This window comes from Nicotiana tabacum, chromosome 18 (genome assembly GCF_000715075.1).
Source record: "Nicotiana tabacum cultivar K326 chromosome 18, ASM71507v2, whole genome shotgun sequence".
NCBI lineage: Eukaryota > Viridiplantae > Streptophyta > Magnoliopsida > Solanales > Solanaceae > Nicotiana > Nicotiana tabacum.
Window position 1 is genome coordinate 11,418,954 of NC_134097.1, and position 16,913 is coordinate 11,435,866.

Below are 16,913 nucleotides of genomic sequence, written 5' to 3' on the forward strand. Positions count from 1 at the left end.
AATAAATCTTTACACTAAATCTATATTCCGCGTTAAAGATATTGGATTCAGATGAACTCGGCATTATAAAACGACATACGCCTCTACTCGATACACAAGATATCCCGTGCAGATTTCAGGGTCGCACCTTAGGAGTGTGATGTGGACGCCTCTCTAATACAAATATTCTTCAAATGATCAAACACATGATATATAGTTCACACATAAATAATTTTACCGTTATTCTAACATTTTTTTCATTTTCTTAAGAGTTCAACTACAATTTTTTAAACAAATGAGGGACATTGTCGGCAAGATGAGTGGGGACAGCTCAGCGTGATTTGACGAACCCCATGTTCCTTGATTGGATGATTGATTAGTTGTGAAGATTTATGAGTATTTACTACTTTCTCTGACTTATTATTATTTTATGTTTGAATGTTTTTTTGCAGATTTTTAGGAGGCGTTTTGTATATAGAAATTTATAATTTTTGAAAAAAAAAATAGTATTGGGAGGTAAATTAAAAAATAGTATTTAAAATTTAAAATTATATTTGGACATGCATTTAACTGAAAATATTACAATTTTGTGAGTGAAAAAATTTAATTTAAAAAAATTTATTTTCAAATTTTTTTCAAAAACTTACAAAATTTTATGGACAAACGGGTCCTTAATAGCTTAATTATAAGAATATTAATAGTAGTAATTTAAGTTATGTTTATCTCTTTAAAAAATATAAAAATAGTCTCGGAAATGTAACACCTCCAAAAGGAATGGAGTAAGATATTGTTGTTGTATTTAAATTATAATTCATAAAATATTGAAGAAACAAGATTCATACCGTGGACTTGTTGAAAAACTAAAATTATGTAGAAAAATATTTTTGTTGGATTTAAATTATATATATTGATATTACAAGCTATAAAAATTATTTAACTAATTTTAGCAGGTTATTTATCATACTTTCAAAATTTTCTTTTAACAAAAGGCACATATATAGACTAGAGGAAAATGATGCTTTATGCTATTAAAAAAAAACAAATTCTAGTGGTCATAACCAAAGCATATTTTGCTTTTTATTCGTTTTCAACTTAGAATTTATTCTTTTGAAAATGAAATATCATCCTTTTTCTTTTCCTTTCATTTGAGCCATATATTGTAGCTTAGACAGATGGGATTCTTCTTAATCAGGTATTCACTTTCTTATCAACTTCACCTAACAATTTTATTCGTGTAGCTTTTTCACTTCATTTTTTTGGTATATGATCTATTTTATTAATAATAGCTTTAATATTTTTATGTGACAAAAATATGTTCTGATTGCAAAATGCCAAAATTATTCAATCAAACGCTAAGTGATTAATTAGTTTGGCTGCATGTTTTTTGTTTCATTTCAATAGTTATATAAATTATTATTTATACCCCAAGTATAGTTCTGCTTGTCCTTTGATTCTTTTGAGACATATAATCGACATTTTTCAAGAATCTATACATGAAGGGAAAGACTTAAGCTAAAAAATTGAATAATATCATAAGGAGATGTGATCGAAATTTAATTACTTCTTTTTTTGGTAAAATTTAGTAAAAGAAGCAGAATAATTCATTTAGATTTCACTTTCAGCTTTAACTGGTATATGTATTTTGTTTACCAAAAAAAAAAGTTTGTTTACTTAAAAAATCCTACATAATTTTAACTTTTTAAAATTCTCTACTTGACAAATTAATAAAATACCATTTGAATCATGTTTAATTATCCTAGTAGTGAGCGATTCGTCTTTAATGGTTTGTACAAGGCACAAATCCGAAAGTAATATGTACGAGTTTATGAAATTAAAAAATCTAATACAATAAATAACAAGGAATTTGAGATTTTAGTCTTTTACCTTTATCATTTTTGTTGATGATGGATTCTGCCCTTCTTTAATAAAACATATAGTTTGTTATAAAACAATAAAAGAATAAGAGCATTGCAGCGAAAAGTACAGAGAGAATTCTTATTGATTTGTGATGAATTACAATGGAATAGAACCCATCTATTTATAGAGAAAAAGTGACTTAGTTACCAAGTAACAAACCCTAAAATCTCTCTAAAATATAGACATTCACCTTAAATACAATTCTATTTATAACACTCCCCCTTGAATGTCTATTTAACAGATAATGTGTCTCGTTAAATCCTTAACTACAATAAAATTCAGTGAAAAAAGTTCTAGAGAAGGAAAAATAGTACACATATCTAACAATACGCCATTTGGTTGCCTCGTTAAAAACTTTGCAAGAAAAATCCAGTGGGACAAAACCTTGTAAGGGAAAAAGAGTACAACGCGTATTGACTTCCCTTGATGAGATCATCAATTCACATCTTTAAGCCTTTGCATTCCAAACTTGTGCACCATCTTCAAAAGATCGTTGGTAGAGATTTGATAAGCAATCAACCATATCAACTTGAATGAATATGTTACACCTTGAAATAATCATTCTTGATAGATATATAATGTATTCATATAATGTCGTGGAATGGTCTTTTCAATATCTCCATGGAGGTAAAAATTTCCACTATCACATTATCATGCTTATAGTTATAGCAAGATACATATGTGCACAAATTGCACTTAGGATATTGTCACGACCCAAAATCCCACCATATGCGTCGTGATGGCACCTAGTCTCTAAGATTAGGTAAGCCGATTTCTATTACATTTGGAAGTCATTTTTTTTAATTAAATAAGTAATCAAAACTAACAACGGAACAAATATGAATATACAATCTCCCAAGACTGGTAGTACTGAGTCACGAACTCTAACTGAATACATGGAATGATCACGAGGACCGAATATACAATACTGATTGATAAAAATTTAACAGTATAATGAAATGAAAAGACTCCAAGGGACTGCGACGACTTAGCAGCTCTACCTTGAATCCTTACGATCCCGCTTTACTCTACCCAAGTCCGATATCTCCAATACCTGGCTCTGCACAAAAATGTGCAGAAGTGTAGTATGAGTACACCAGGGTCGGTACCTAGTAAGTATCAAGACTAACCTCAGTGGAGTAGTGACGAGGTACAATCAAGACACTCACTAGTCTAATAACCTGTGAAATATGAGATACAAAATAATAGAAAACAAATAGGAGTAATAGCAACACCAATCAACTAGTGTTTTAAACAGCAAAGCAACAAGAACACCATAAATATTACTCAAATGAATAGCTCTACGTGGTGCAGGTCTACCGCGGCTAGAGTGGAGAGGTACCTCAGATCATGTTCCTATCAGGGTTGTTTCATTTCTTAAAGCTCAACGAATGGTTGAGAAGGGGTATGATGCGTATCTGGCCTATGTGAGATATGTTAGTATTGATACTCCTACCGTGGAGTCAGTTCCTGTAGTAAGGGATTTTCATGATGTATTTCTAGTGAATCTTCCGGGTATGCCACCCGACATGGATATTGACTTTGGCATTGATTTATTATAGGGCACTTAGCCCATTTCTATTCCACCATATCGTATGGCCCCAGCAGAGTTGAAAGAATTAAAAGAACGGTTACAGGAGTTGCTTGATAAGGGCTTCATTCGGCCTAGCGTATCGCCCTAGGGTGCTCCTGTCTTATTTGTGAAGAAGAAGGATGGTTCTATGCGAATGTGTATTGATTACCCCTAGCTGAACAAGGTTATAGTGAAGAACATATATCCATTATCACGTATTGATGACTTATTTGATGATCTTCAAGGTGCCAGAGTGTTCTCTAAGACCGACTTACATTCAGGCTATCATCAGTTGAAGATTTGGGAGCTAGATATCCCGAAGACTGCTTTCAGGACTCGGTACGGTCATTACGAGTTCCTTGTGATGTCTTTTGGGCTGACCAACGCCCCAGCAGTATTTATGCACTTATGAATAGTATATTTCAGCCCCATCTTGATTCTTTCGTCATTGTGTTTATGACTACATTCTGGTGTATTCCCGGAGTCGGGAAGATCATGAACAACACTTGAGGACTGTGCTTCAGACTTTGAGAGAAAAGAAGTTATATGCAAAATTTTCAAAGTGTGAATTCTGGCTTGATTCAATGGGATTTTTGGGTCATATAGTTTTGTGCGAGGGGATCAAGGTAGATCCGAAAAAGATTGAAGCAGTGCAGAGTTGGTCCAGACCGTCCTCAACTACGGAAATCCGGAGTTTTCTTGGTTTGGCAGGGTATTATCGCCGATTTGTAGAGGGTTTCTCTTCTATTGCTGCATCCATGACCAAATTGACCCAGAAGGGTGCTCCGTTCAGGTGGACCCAGGAATGTGAGGAGAGCTTCCAAAAGCTCAAGACAGCTTTGACTCTAGCCCCAATATTGGTATTACCTACAGGTTCAGGGTCTTATACTGTATATTGTGATGCGTCGCGTATTGGTTTCGGCACAGTGCTGATGCAAGACGGTTAGGTGATTGCCTACGTGTCCAGATAATTAAAGGTACATGAGAAGAATTATCTGGTCCATGACCTTGAGTTAGCAGCTATTATTCATGCCTTGAAGATATGGCGACATTATTTGTACGGTTTCCATTGTAAGGTCTACACCGATCACCGGAGTCTACAATATCTGTTTAAATAGAAGGATCTTAATTTGCGGCAGCGGAGATGGTTGGAGTTGCTTAAGGATTATGATATCACCATTCTCTATCATCTTGGGAAGGCCAATGTAGTAGCCGATGCCTTGAGTCGTAAGGCGGAGAGTTTGGGCAGCTTAGCATATTTACCGGTAGCAGAGAGGCCTTTAACCTTGGATGTTCAGGCCTTGGCCAATCAGTTTGTTAGATTGGATGTTTCCGAGCCGAGCCGAGTTTTGGCTTGTGTGGTTTCTTAGTCTTCTCTTTATGATCGTATCAGGGAGCGTCAGTATGATGACCCCCATCTGCTTGTCCTTAAGGATGCAGTTCAGCACGGTGATGCCAAAGAAGTCACTATTGGATATGATGGTGTATTACAGATGCATGGCAAGCTATGTGTACCCAATGTAGAGGGCTTGTGTGAGTTTATTCTCCAGGAGGCTCACAGTTCCCGGTACTCCATTCATCCGGGTGCCGCGAAGATGTATCAGGACTTGAGGCAAAATTACTGGTGGAGGAGAATGAATAAAGACATAGTGGAATATGTAGCTCGGTTCCTAAATTGTCAGCAGGTAAAGTATGAGCATCAGCGGCCAGGTAGGTTGCTTCAGAAGTTAGAAATTCTAGAGTAGAAATGGGAGCGAATCACTATGGATTTCGTTGTTGGACTTCCACGGGTCAGCGGAAATTTGATGCAGTTTGGGTGATTGTGGATAGGCTGATCAAGTCAACTCATTTCATTCCTGTGATGACTACCTACTGTTCCAAGCAGTTGGCTCGAATCTATATTCACGAGATTGTCAGACTTCACGGAGTACCGGTATCTATCATCTCTAACCGGGGTACGCAGTTTACATCACGGTTCTAGAGGGCAGTACAGCGTGAGTTGGGTACTCGGGTAGAGTTGAGTACAACATTTCACCCTCAGACGGACGGGCAATCCGAACGCACTATTCAGATATTGGAGGATATGCTTTGTGCATGTGTGATAGATTTTGGGGGTGCTTGGGATCAGTTCTTACCACTTGCAGAGTTTGCTTACAACAACAGTTACCAGTCGAGCATTCAGATGGCTCCGTATGAGGCCTTGTATGGTAGGCGGTGCCGGTCTCCAGTAGGTTGGTTCGAACCGGGCGAGGCTAAGCTATTGGGTACAGACTTGGTTCATGATGCCTTGGAAAAGGTTAAATTGATTCAGGATCGACTTCGTACAGCCCAATCTAGACAGAAGAGTTATGCGGATCGGAAGGTTCGTGATGTTACATTCATGGTTGGTGAGCGGGTCTTGCTCCGGGTTTCGCCTACGAAGGGTGTGATGAGGTTCGGGAAGAAGGGCAAGTTGAGCCCTAGGTATATTGGGCCTTTTGAGATTCTTGAGAGAGTTGGAGAGGTGGCTTACAGACTTGTACTACCACCTAGTCTCTCTGCAGTTCATCCAGTATTCCATGTTTCTATGCTTCGGAAATGTCACGGCGATCCGTCTCATGTGTTAGACTTTAGTTCGATTCAGTTGGATAAGGATCTATCTTATGTTGAGGAACCAGTGGCTATATTAGTTAGGCAGGTTCGAAAGCTGAGGTCAAAGTACATTGCTTCCGTGAAGGTTCAGTGGAGGGGTCATCCGATCGAGGAGGCGACTTGGGAGACCGAGCATGATATGCGTAACTGTTATCCTCATCTTTTCACCACTCAAGGTATAATTCTAAACCCTTTCGAGGACGAACGTTTGTTTAAGAGGGGGAGGATGTAACGACTCGGTCAGTCGTTTTAAAAGTTGTAGCCTCGTTCCCTTATTTAATGCTCATTTTGTACTTTATAACTGTTATATTACTTGCCGGGGCTATTGGTTCGGGTACGATGAGATTTTAGAAAAAATTGGAACACTTAGTTCCAAAGTTTAAAACTTAAGTTAAAAGGTAGGTTGGATGTCGATCTATGTGTAAACGACCCCGGAATAAAATTTTGATGATTCTAATAGCTCCGTATGGTGATTTTGGACTTAGGAGCGTACTCGAAAAATTATTTGGAGGCCCGTAGTTAAATTAGGCTTGAAATGGCTAAAATAGGAACTTAAGTTTGGAAGTTTGACCGGGGAGTTGACTTTTTGATATCGGGGTCGGAATCTAGTTCTGAAAATTTTTATAGCTCCATTATGTTATTTATGACTTGCGTGCAAAATGTGAGGTCAATCGGACTTGATTTGATAGGTTCCGTGGTCGTTTGTAGAAATTGAAAGTTTCAAAGTTCATTAGGCTTGAATCTATGTCTGATTTGTGTTTTTAGTGTTTTTGGATATGATTTGAAGACTCGACTAAGTTTGTATGATGTAGTAGGACTTGTTGGTATATTTGGTTAAGGTACCGAGGGGCTCAGGCGTGTTCCGGATGGTTAACAGATCATTTTTGGCCTTGGTGAGATAGCTGATATTTGCTGCTGCAATTTTTCTGGTTTCTTCTTATGCGTTCGCGAGAGGAGCCTCGCATTCGCGAAGAGTATTCTGAGCTGGTGAGATTTTGTTCTACGTGTTCACGGAGGAGAGGACGCGAACACGAAGTGTAGGGTAGTGTTGCATCGCGAACGCGTGAGTGGCGTCGTGTTCGCGAACGAGAGTGAGGCAGCTGAGGATCCCAGTCTTTTGCTCTACGCGTTCGCGAAGGTCTGAATTTGCAAAGCTTCGCGTTCGCGATGAGATACGTTGAGAGGCAGTCTGAGTTGGTCTACGCGAACGCGAAAGGACGTTCGCGAAGAAGAGAGGTCTGGACAGAAAGTTTAAGTTCTGAAAATGGGACCATTTTCCATTTTTAACGATTTGGAACTCGGATTGAGGCAATATTTGGATATTTTCAGAGAAAACATCGGGATAAGTGTTCTTAACTCAATTTTGGTTAGATTACCCGAATTCATCACTGTTTTTATCATTTAATTGGTGATTTAGGTTGGAAAAATTTGAAAACCCTCTTGGATAGATTTGAGGATTTGAGGGTCGAATTATTATTGGAATTTAGTTATTTTGGTATGGTTAGATTCGTGGTTGAACGGGCATTCATATTTCGTAACTTTCGTCGGATTCCGAGATGTGGGCCCCACGGGCAATTTTTGAGTTAATTTCGGATTTTATTAAAAAATATAATATTTTCTTATGGAATTGATTCTATAATTTTTGTTGACTGTATCGAATTAATTATGACTAGATTCGAGTCGATCGGAGTCGAAAAATCGAGAAAAAGGCATACTACTTGATTAAATTGGAGCAAGTCGAGGTAAGTGACTTGTCTAACCTTGTGTGTGGGAAATATTCCCTAGGATTGGTATTGATGTGATAATTGTAATGTGTTGAAAGTCGTGTGCACGAGGTGATGAGTGTGTGCACGGACTAAATATGAAAGATTATGTTTTTAAATTGTGTAGATCACTGTTGCGCATTAATTAAATTATTTTATTTTGTTATATTCTTCATCATTGATCTGATTTATATACTTTAAATTTGCTTGACCTTCTCCTGCTAATTGTTTTTAACTGTTAACTAAAATTTGGTTTCTTTTATTCGGTGTATTATTTGAAGGTGGAATTTTTTTAATTTAAATATTATTAAAAATGAAGAATTTTATATTTTAAAATTTTGATCTTTAAAACAAGGTGGTAAATTTGTGAAATATTATATTTGCTGAATATTTTGTGAGATTTTTGTACTAATTGTGATGGAGCCGTGAGCTCTTTATTGTTAAATTATTTTGGCATGAGTCGTGAGCTCTCTATTATGGAAAAAATATTGTTGTTGATTTATTTTAGCAAATTGAAATATTTGGGCACTTGAGGTGCAAATTGTGATATATTGTGATATTAATACGCATGCGGTGGTATAAGGTCTGAGTGTTGAAATGCATGCGGTAAGATAAGGGTGGCTTGATACGCGTGACTAATAGGGAAACTACTAGAAGTCATGCAGTGTGATAAGGGTGGCTAAAACGTGGGATGCTATTTCGAAAAAAATATTTTCTTTAAAATAAATTGTGAAGGCTCCCATGGTGATATAAGGAAATGAGATATTATGAATTACTTATGATTTGGGACTATGAGGCGGTACCTCGGGAGTGCCCTTATTGATATTGATTTATGGCCATAGTTGCCTTTGATTATTGTTGTGATTTTCTTAAAGTTGAAAAGAATTCTGTTTTGTTTCCACGAGGTATTATTTGCCATTATTTTGTGTAATTAAATGGTGACATACTACTTGATTCATTTCCATTGTCATTTTATTTTATTATATTGTTAAACATTTTACCATGCCATTATTATTTTCCAGTAGGGCCTGACTTGACCTCATCACTACTCTACCGAGGTTAGGCTTGTCACTTACTGGGTACCGCTGTGGTATACTCATACTACGCCTCTGCACATCTTTTTGTGTAGATCCAGGTACATCTATCTTACCAGCCCAGACATCAGTGAGTTACCTGTGTACAGAGACTTCGAGGTATATTTGCCAGCGTCCGCAGACTCCAGAGTCCCCTTCTATCATTATTATGTTGCTTCCTTATTTTTATTTAGACCTTGATATATATAGAGACATTGATGATAAATTCTTAGAAGCCTGTGACTTATTTCTACCGGGTTTTGAGAGTTGTAATTATTTGAATTGCAATTTATTTATTTCAGATATCTATTATTATTCCGCATTGATAGGCTTACTTAGTCTTAGAGATTAGGTGCCATCACGACCTCCTACGGAGGGAAGTTGGGGTCGTGACAATGAACATTGTAGTTAGGGTAGCAGATGTTATGCCTTCAGCAGAGGCACATAGTGATAGTTCTTACAGACCAAAACAAATGTAATTAACAAAATAAAAACAAACAAGGAGCAAGAAGATTGTTTTAAACAGACACACACACAACTGCCTTAGTTCTGCCCTAGAAAGTATTTCAGGGTATTGATCACTTTGGTGTAGAAGGAGTCATAGGAGGTTTCAACTTCTTTGGTGATTTTGTCCATCTTCTCTATCATGGAGTTGAATGCCCTAATTCCTTGCCTCCTTGTGGCTCCCATGTTCATCCTGAGCTTAGCCACATCTGTACCTGTTTCTTTGGTGACTTCCCTGATCTTGTTCACATGTTATTTCATTGCAATGAGCATGATTTTTACCCCATCTAGACCTTGTTGAATCTGTTTTAGGTTGTTGGTAGTAGTCGACTGAGGCTCAGTTGGTTCAGTGATTGGCTCAACCTGTACTGGAGTGCTTTCAACCTTAGCACGTCTGACCTATCCATCGTCACTTAAGGTGTAACCCATCATAGAAAATGTTGTCTTATCATAGGTGATTGTAATGTACTTAGGGGAGAAAGGTGCCAAATCAACCTTCATGACCTCAAGAATATGTGAGATGAGCAAGTCATAGGGTAAACAAGCAGCAAAAGAGGATATATCCCTGCATATACTGATGAATCTACACAAACCAGTCAAGTCTTTTATTGTTCACAAGGCAGTAAAGAACAAAGATATCCCTAGTAGTCAAAGTGCTGAGAGACCCAGTCCTAGGAAGTAAAGTAGTAGCAATCATGTGGGCTAATGCACAATGTTCAAACTTAAGACTTTTAGGACCAATGCCAGGAGGATTTTCAAACAGAAAAGTTTTTGCCTCTTCTAAAGAAACTTCAAAGTCTTTAGGCCAGGAGTTTTGCACAAAATATCATAACCATGAAACTTAGCGAAAAAAATCTTCTCAAATTGATAGGAATTAAGAACAATCTGAGTGCCTAGAACTATTAACTCCAAATCATCTTTGTCATTAACACACAGATTTGCATAAAACATCCCCACGTGTTCTTCATACACCGAATTTCCAACAGTATCAAATAGAGGAGAAAGATGTTGAAATTCAAAGATAGAAATCATATCACAGTACAAATATTTCATAAGAGAGAGACTTACAGAGCATCCATAAGCCATAGATTTAGACTTATAATACTCAAACCTCGATTTATCATTTGGTCCATAGAAGTTCAGTTTATCCCATGGCCCAAAATCTGTACTTTTCACTTTTCCTTTCTTGCATGCAGGCCTTTTGGGGTTTTGCTCCATAGGTATTTTTTTTGGCTAATAGGGAGATCCTCCGATGAGTCATTACTTTCATTAACGGTTTTGAGGAGGTCTGAATCAAGGGATGATTCAAGGTGGATGGTTTCTTCAGGGTTTTGGGTTTTTTGAAATCGCATGCTTCATCTTGTTGCAGTGGAGGATGAGAGGTTTCTCTTAGCCATGGTAGAAAAATTGGTGAGAAGTGATGGAGAATGAGAGAGGAGGGGAGTAATTAACTAGGCTTTTGAAAGATTGAAGGTTTGCATCAGTTAGAGGAAATGGCAGGTTCAAATTGAAGTGACACTTTCTGAGGAGTTGCTTCAGCGTCACTAATGGAAGAGTAATAATAGCACTCACATTAAATTAATACACTCATCAATTAAGCAAACTAACAAAGGAAGTAAAATATTTTACAAAGATACGCATAATACTAATCTTTTTATGCATTAGACAAAATCTTTCTTCCAAAAGAGGTTTTGTAAAAATATCAGCAAGTTGGGACTCAATACTAATGAACTCTAACGAAATATTACCTTTTGCAATATGATTATGAATAAAATGGTGCTTAATTTCTTTATATATTTCCCCAGAATGATGCCCATAATTTTTTGACAGACATATAGCACTTGTATTACCACAGAAAATATGAGTAGAAGTGAGAGATAAATCATAATCGAGAAGTTGATGCTTGATCCAAAGACCTTGTGTACAACAGCTTCCAACAACTAAATACTCTGCTTCAATAGTTGACATAGTAACATAATTTTATTTCTTGCTATGCTGAAAAATTAGAGCATTCCCCAGTAATTGACATGTGCCACTAGTACTTTTCCTGTCAGTCCTATCACCTACAAAATCTGCATCTGACAAATCTTTTAAATCAAAATTGTTAGAATGAACATACCATAATCCTAATTCAGTGGTCCTAATGAAGTATCTAATATTGCGTTTAACTGCAGTCAAATGAGATTTCTTTGGAGCCGACTGAAATCTTGCACACTTACAAACACTGAACATTATATCTGGTCGACTAGTAGAGATCCAATCATTCCTCTATACATTATTTCATCCACACTTTTTCCATTCTTTTCCTCTTCAAGTATAGTTGTTGGACTCATTGGAGTTTCAATAGGCTTTACATTCTCCATTCCAAACTTTTTTATGAGTTCCTTAGTGTACTTGGTTTAGCTAATAAAAATCCCTTTGGAAGATTGCTTGATTTGTAATCCAAGAAAGAAAGTTAGCTCTCCCATCATGCTCATTTCGAATTCTCCTTTCATGATATGAGCAAATTCTTCACATAATACAGAGTTAGAGCTCCCAAAATAGTATCGTCTGCATAAATTTGAGTAATAAGATTACCTAAACTTGAATGCTTAATAAATAGAGTTGTGTCGATATCGATATTACCTCGTTTGAAACCTTAATTTAGAAGAAAATAGCTTAGTCTTTCATGCCAGGCTCGAGGGTCTTGCATGAGTTCGTATAAAGCTATTGACAGCTTGAATACATGGTTTGAGAAGTTGTTCCTTACAAAGCTAGGAGGTTGTTTCACGTATACTTCTTAAGAGATATATCCATTTAAGAATGAGCTTTTTACATCCATTTGAAATAGCCTGAATCCTTTATGAGTAGCAAAAGCATGTAGTATTTGAATGGATTCTAATCTTGTTATAGGAGTAAATGTTTCATCGTAGTCGATTCCTTCTTGCTGAGAGTAACCTTGGGCGACTAGCCTTGCTTTGTTATAAACTATTTGACCAGATTCATTCAGCTTGTTTCTGAAAACCCATTTGGTTCATATGATGGAAGGATTTGATGGTTTTGGTACCAAGTCCCACACTTTATTTCTTTCAAATTGATCGAGTTCATCTTTCATGGCTTTGAACCAGTAGTCATCTTTGAGAGCTCCATCAACCTTTTTTGGCTCAAGTTGTGATATTAAGGCCATGTGAGAGTTGAGCTTTTGAGATCTTCTGATAGTGATTCCTTCTTGTGGATTTCCAATAATGAACTTGTGAAAATATTCAGGTTCACTTTTTCATTCATTTGGAACACCTGTGACTGGCTCCTTTTCCAAAGTATTTGACTGTTCGACAGAAGATGGTTCCTGGATTTCAATGTGCTCCTCAGTTGACTGATTTTGCTAATTGGTCGCCTGATCGTAACTATCTTTTTCTGTAACAGCAGATTTTGGGACAATAGAGATTTTCTCATCTTCAGAAAAGTTTTTATTCCTTAAGTGAGGGTTAGTATCCACAAGAACAACATGAATAGATTCCTCAATACATAAAGTTCTTTTATTGAATAATCTATATCCTCTACTTGAGGGAGAATATCCAAGAAAAATACCTTCGTCGCTTTTTGGATCAAACTTGCCCAAATTATATTTTCCATTATTGTGAATAATCATTTGCAGCCAAATGGGTGAAAGTAACTGATGTTGGGTTTCTTACCATTCCACAGCTCATATGGAGTCCTTTTAAGAATGAGTCGAATCAGACATCTGTTAATGATATGACATGTTGTGCTTACAGCTTATGCCCAGAAGTGGTGTGAGAGGGAGTTTTTCACAATCATGGTTCTTGCCATGCCCTGCAAAGTTATGTTCTTACGTTCTATCACTCTATTTTGTTAAGGTGATCTTGGAGAAGAGAAGTTGTGAGAGATTCCTTGATCATTACATAAGTTTTCAAAGGCTCTGTTTTCGAACTCTCATCCATGGTCACTTCTTATAGTAGAGATGTAATATCCCTTTTCAAGATGTACCTTCTTACAGAACACTTCAAATTTCTTAGAGCTTCATCTTTATGGCCTAGAAAAATAACCTAAGTGAAACGAGAAAAATCATCTACAATAGCAATGGCATATTTTCTACCACCAATACTAGCAGTTCTAGTTGGACCAAATAAATCCATATGCAAAAGTTAAAGGGGTTTAGTAGTAAAAACAATATTTTTGATTTTAAAAGATGAACGAGTTTGTTTTCCTAATTGACATGCATCACAAATATGATCTTTTGAAAAATCTAGTTTTGGAAGACCAATGACAAGATCACGTTTGAAAAGTTTTTGAATAGTATTCATGCTAGCATGGCCAAGCTTTCTATACCATAACCAGGGATCATCAATCATAGAAGCTAAACAAATTTGATTACCAAGACTATCTATATTACTGATAGTATAGACATTCCTGTCTCTATTTCCAGAAAGAATAACTTTACCTGATTCGTCTTCAATAAGCCAAATGCTTTTTAAAATGAACCTCATAGTCATTGTCACATAGTTGACTGATACTGAGAAGGTTGTAACCAAGTTTATCAACCAGGTACACTTCGTCTATATCATATGTTAAGCTGAGGGGAACTCTTCCAACTCCAATTACATTCCCTTTTGATTTGTCTCCAAAAGTGACTGTTCCTCCATCTAGTTTGGTGACTGTCTTGTCACCAGTTATATGTCTAGAATACGCGCTATCAAGGTACCATTTTCTTTTTTTATTCTTCTTGCGATGTTCTTGCAAAAAAGAGAAATTACTTATTTTTAGGTACCCAAGCCTGCTTGGGCCCTGAATGATTAGTGCTCTGAATATTAGATTGACTAGATGGCTTGGGTTACCAGACCCATCTCCTGTTGTTCTTAAACCTGCAATAGTTAGAAGTATGATCGAGTTTTCCGCAGTAAAAATATGAGGGGTTATTAGAATTTTCAGAGACTTTTTCTCCTTAGATTGTAATCCTGCAATGGTTAGAATTATGCCCATTTTTGCCACAATGAGTACATGCAGAAATATTTCAAGTTCTAGTTGGAGATTTATGAGGAGTAAACTGATTTGATCTAACTGAACTATGACTGGTGGATTTTCGCAATCCATTCAGTTGAAGTTGAAGTTCATTAACTTCATCTTGAAGCTTATCTCTCTCAATTTTACATACTTCAAAGCTCAGTCTTTCTTTTCTGTTTGGATTTTTCGAAGTTCATTCAGTACTTTCTCAATATCTACAAGAGCAATATTAATAAATTCTTGGAGTTCATGACAGTTAGGATGGGTAGGAAGACGTATCTCACTTGTTCCTTTGTCTTCCATGAGACCAAGTTCACCTGAGTCTTCATCGCTATCTTCTTTGATGGCCATGAAGCACATGTTGGCAATTTCTTCGTGATCAGATTTTTCTTCATCACTCCAAGCTCCAAGGGATTTCTTCTTTTGAAAGTTCATGCTTAGTTTCTTTTTCAGTTCAGGGCATTCAACTTGAATGTGTCTATGTTCTCCTCCTCCTCCTCCTCCTCCTCCTCCTCCTCCTCCTCCTCCTCCTCCTCCTCCTCCTCCTTCTTCTTCTTCTTCTTCTTCTTCTTCTTCATCTTCTCACTTTATCATCTTCTTCTTCAACCACAATTATTTTGAATGCAACGGTCTTCTTCTTTTCTTGTTGAACTTTTCTGTCTAAGTATGTTTTCTCAAACGCAATTAGATCACCTCTAAGTTCATCATATGATATTTTGTCAACATCCTAACATTCCAAAGCAATGACTTTGGGTTGCCAAATAGTGGGAAGACTTCTCATAATTTTTCTGACTTATTCTCCGCTTTTGATTGGTTTACCAAATGATTTTAAGTCTCGAGGGATCTTGCTGAACCTGAAAAACATTTCCTCTACTGATTCTCCATCCTTCATATTTGAAACAGTTCATAATCTCGAACTAGGAGATTGATCCTTGTTTCTTTTACTTTATTGGTTCTTTCATATGTCACTTCTAACTTATCTCATATTTTTTTTGCAGTTTCACAGCTTGATATCTTTTTCATATTCTTCTCCGCTGATAGCACAGTACAACATATTGTTTTGCCTTAGCATTCACTTGAATAATGGCTGATTGTTCTTCAGTGTAATCATCTAAATCAAGAGGATCAGATGATACTATGATTTGACCGTTGTCATCCTTCATTTGCAAAATTGTAAGATTTTCCTTTTTGATCACGCGCCAAACTTTAATTCATATGACATAGTGTAGGTCTCCACGCACACTTTCCAATGAGAGAAGTGCTGACCATTGAAGTAAAAGGGTCGTACCTGAGAAGTTCCTTTTTGAAATAGTGTTTCAATTACTGTATTTGATCCCATGATCTTTTTCTCACTTGCTGTTAAGCAATGTTCGTGAGTTTTGCTCTGATACCAATTGAGAGTACAAGAAGGGGGATGAATTGTAACTAATTTAAAAACTCAGTCGACTTAGTAGAGAATTAGTTGACTTCGCTTTATCAGCAGGTTTGATTGACAATGAAAATAAATTACAAGGAATTTAAAAGCTGAGAACACAGAAGTTTCAATTGTCCACAAATTGAAACGCAGTTTGTTATTATATGTTTATAAATTTTTAATAGCTTTGTACTTATTTGAAAAAAATAATATTCTCTATTTAGTCAAATATTAATTAAGGACATTTAGAAAATAAAAATCGATTATTTTGCGACAAAATTTTATTAAAAACACATAGAGATATCCATCACTAATTAGGAAAAAGAGTTGTGCTTTCCTTTTCTCTTGCCCTTACCGGCCGTAATTAGGTTTTTAAATTTAGACAATGGAAGTTTATTTAATGCTTTACCACTTCCGCTGTAGATTTTCAGTCCATCACAAATTAGGATTTCGTTTTCTTTTTCCCTTAATAACTAGGAAACTGAAATTGCTTTCCTTTTCTTTTTCCTTTACCAATCGTAATTAGGTTTTTAAATTTTTCCATCATTATATATAATGTCTAGCTTCACATATCTCTTTCATCTAAGAGCCAAATATAGCTAGCAAGCTCTGTCCCACAGTTTGTTTCTTTTCCCGTTAGTTACTAAGCCAATCTTTCTCATTAATTACTGACCAAAAAGAATTAAAATCCCAAACTCAAAAATTTCAATTTTCAATTCCGCCTTTGCTCTTTTTCCAATAATTACTAATTCTGAATGGCAGGAGAATTGAGCCATAGTACTATTAGCCCTTATCATTGGACAATAGAGCACCGAAAAAGCATCCTCCACGAGGATGAAAATCTGCCGGAGGACAAATTTTTCTTCCTATGTCGAATCCAAAAATTGCACCACAATTTCTATCTCGCAGCTGATGGTCGTTGGAGGTTTTATAATCGCACTCATTTCAACTATCATATAGTCAAAAAATTCTGTTTTGACATAGAGGACAAATTAGATATATGGAATAATATACATGTAATGCTTACATGTTTACATGTTCCTCTCTTGTATCAACTAAAC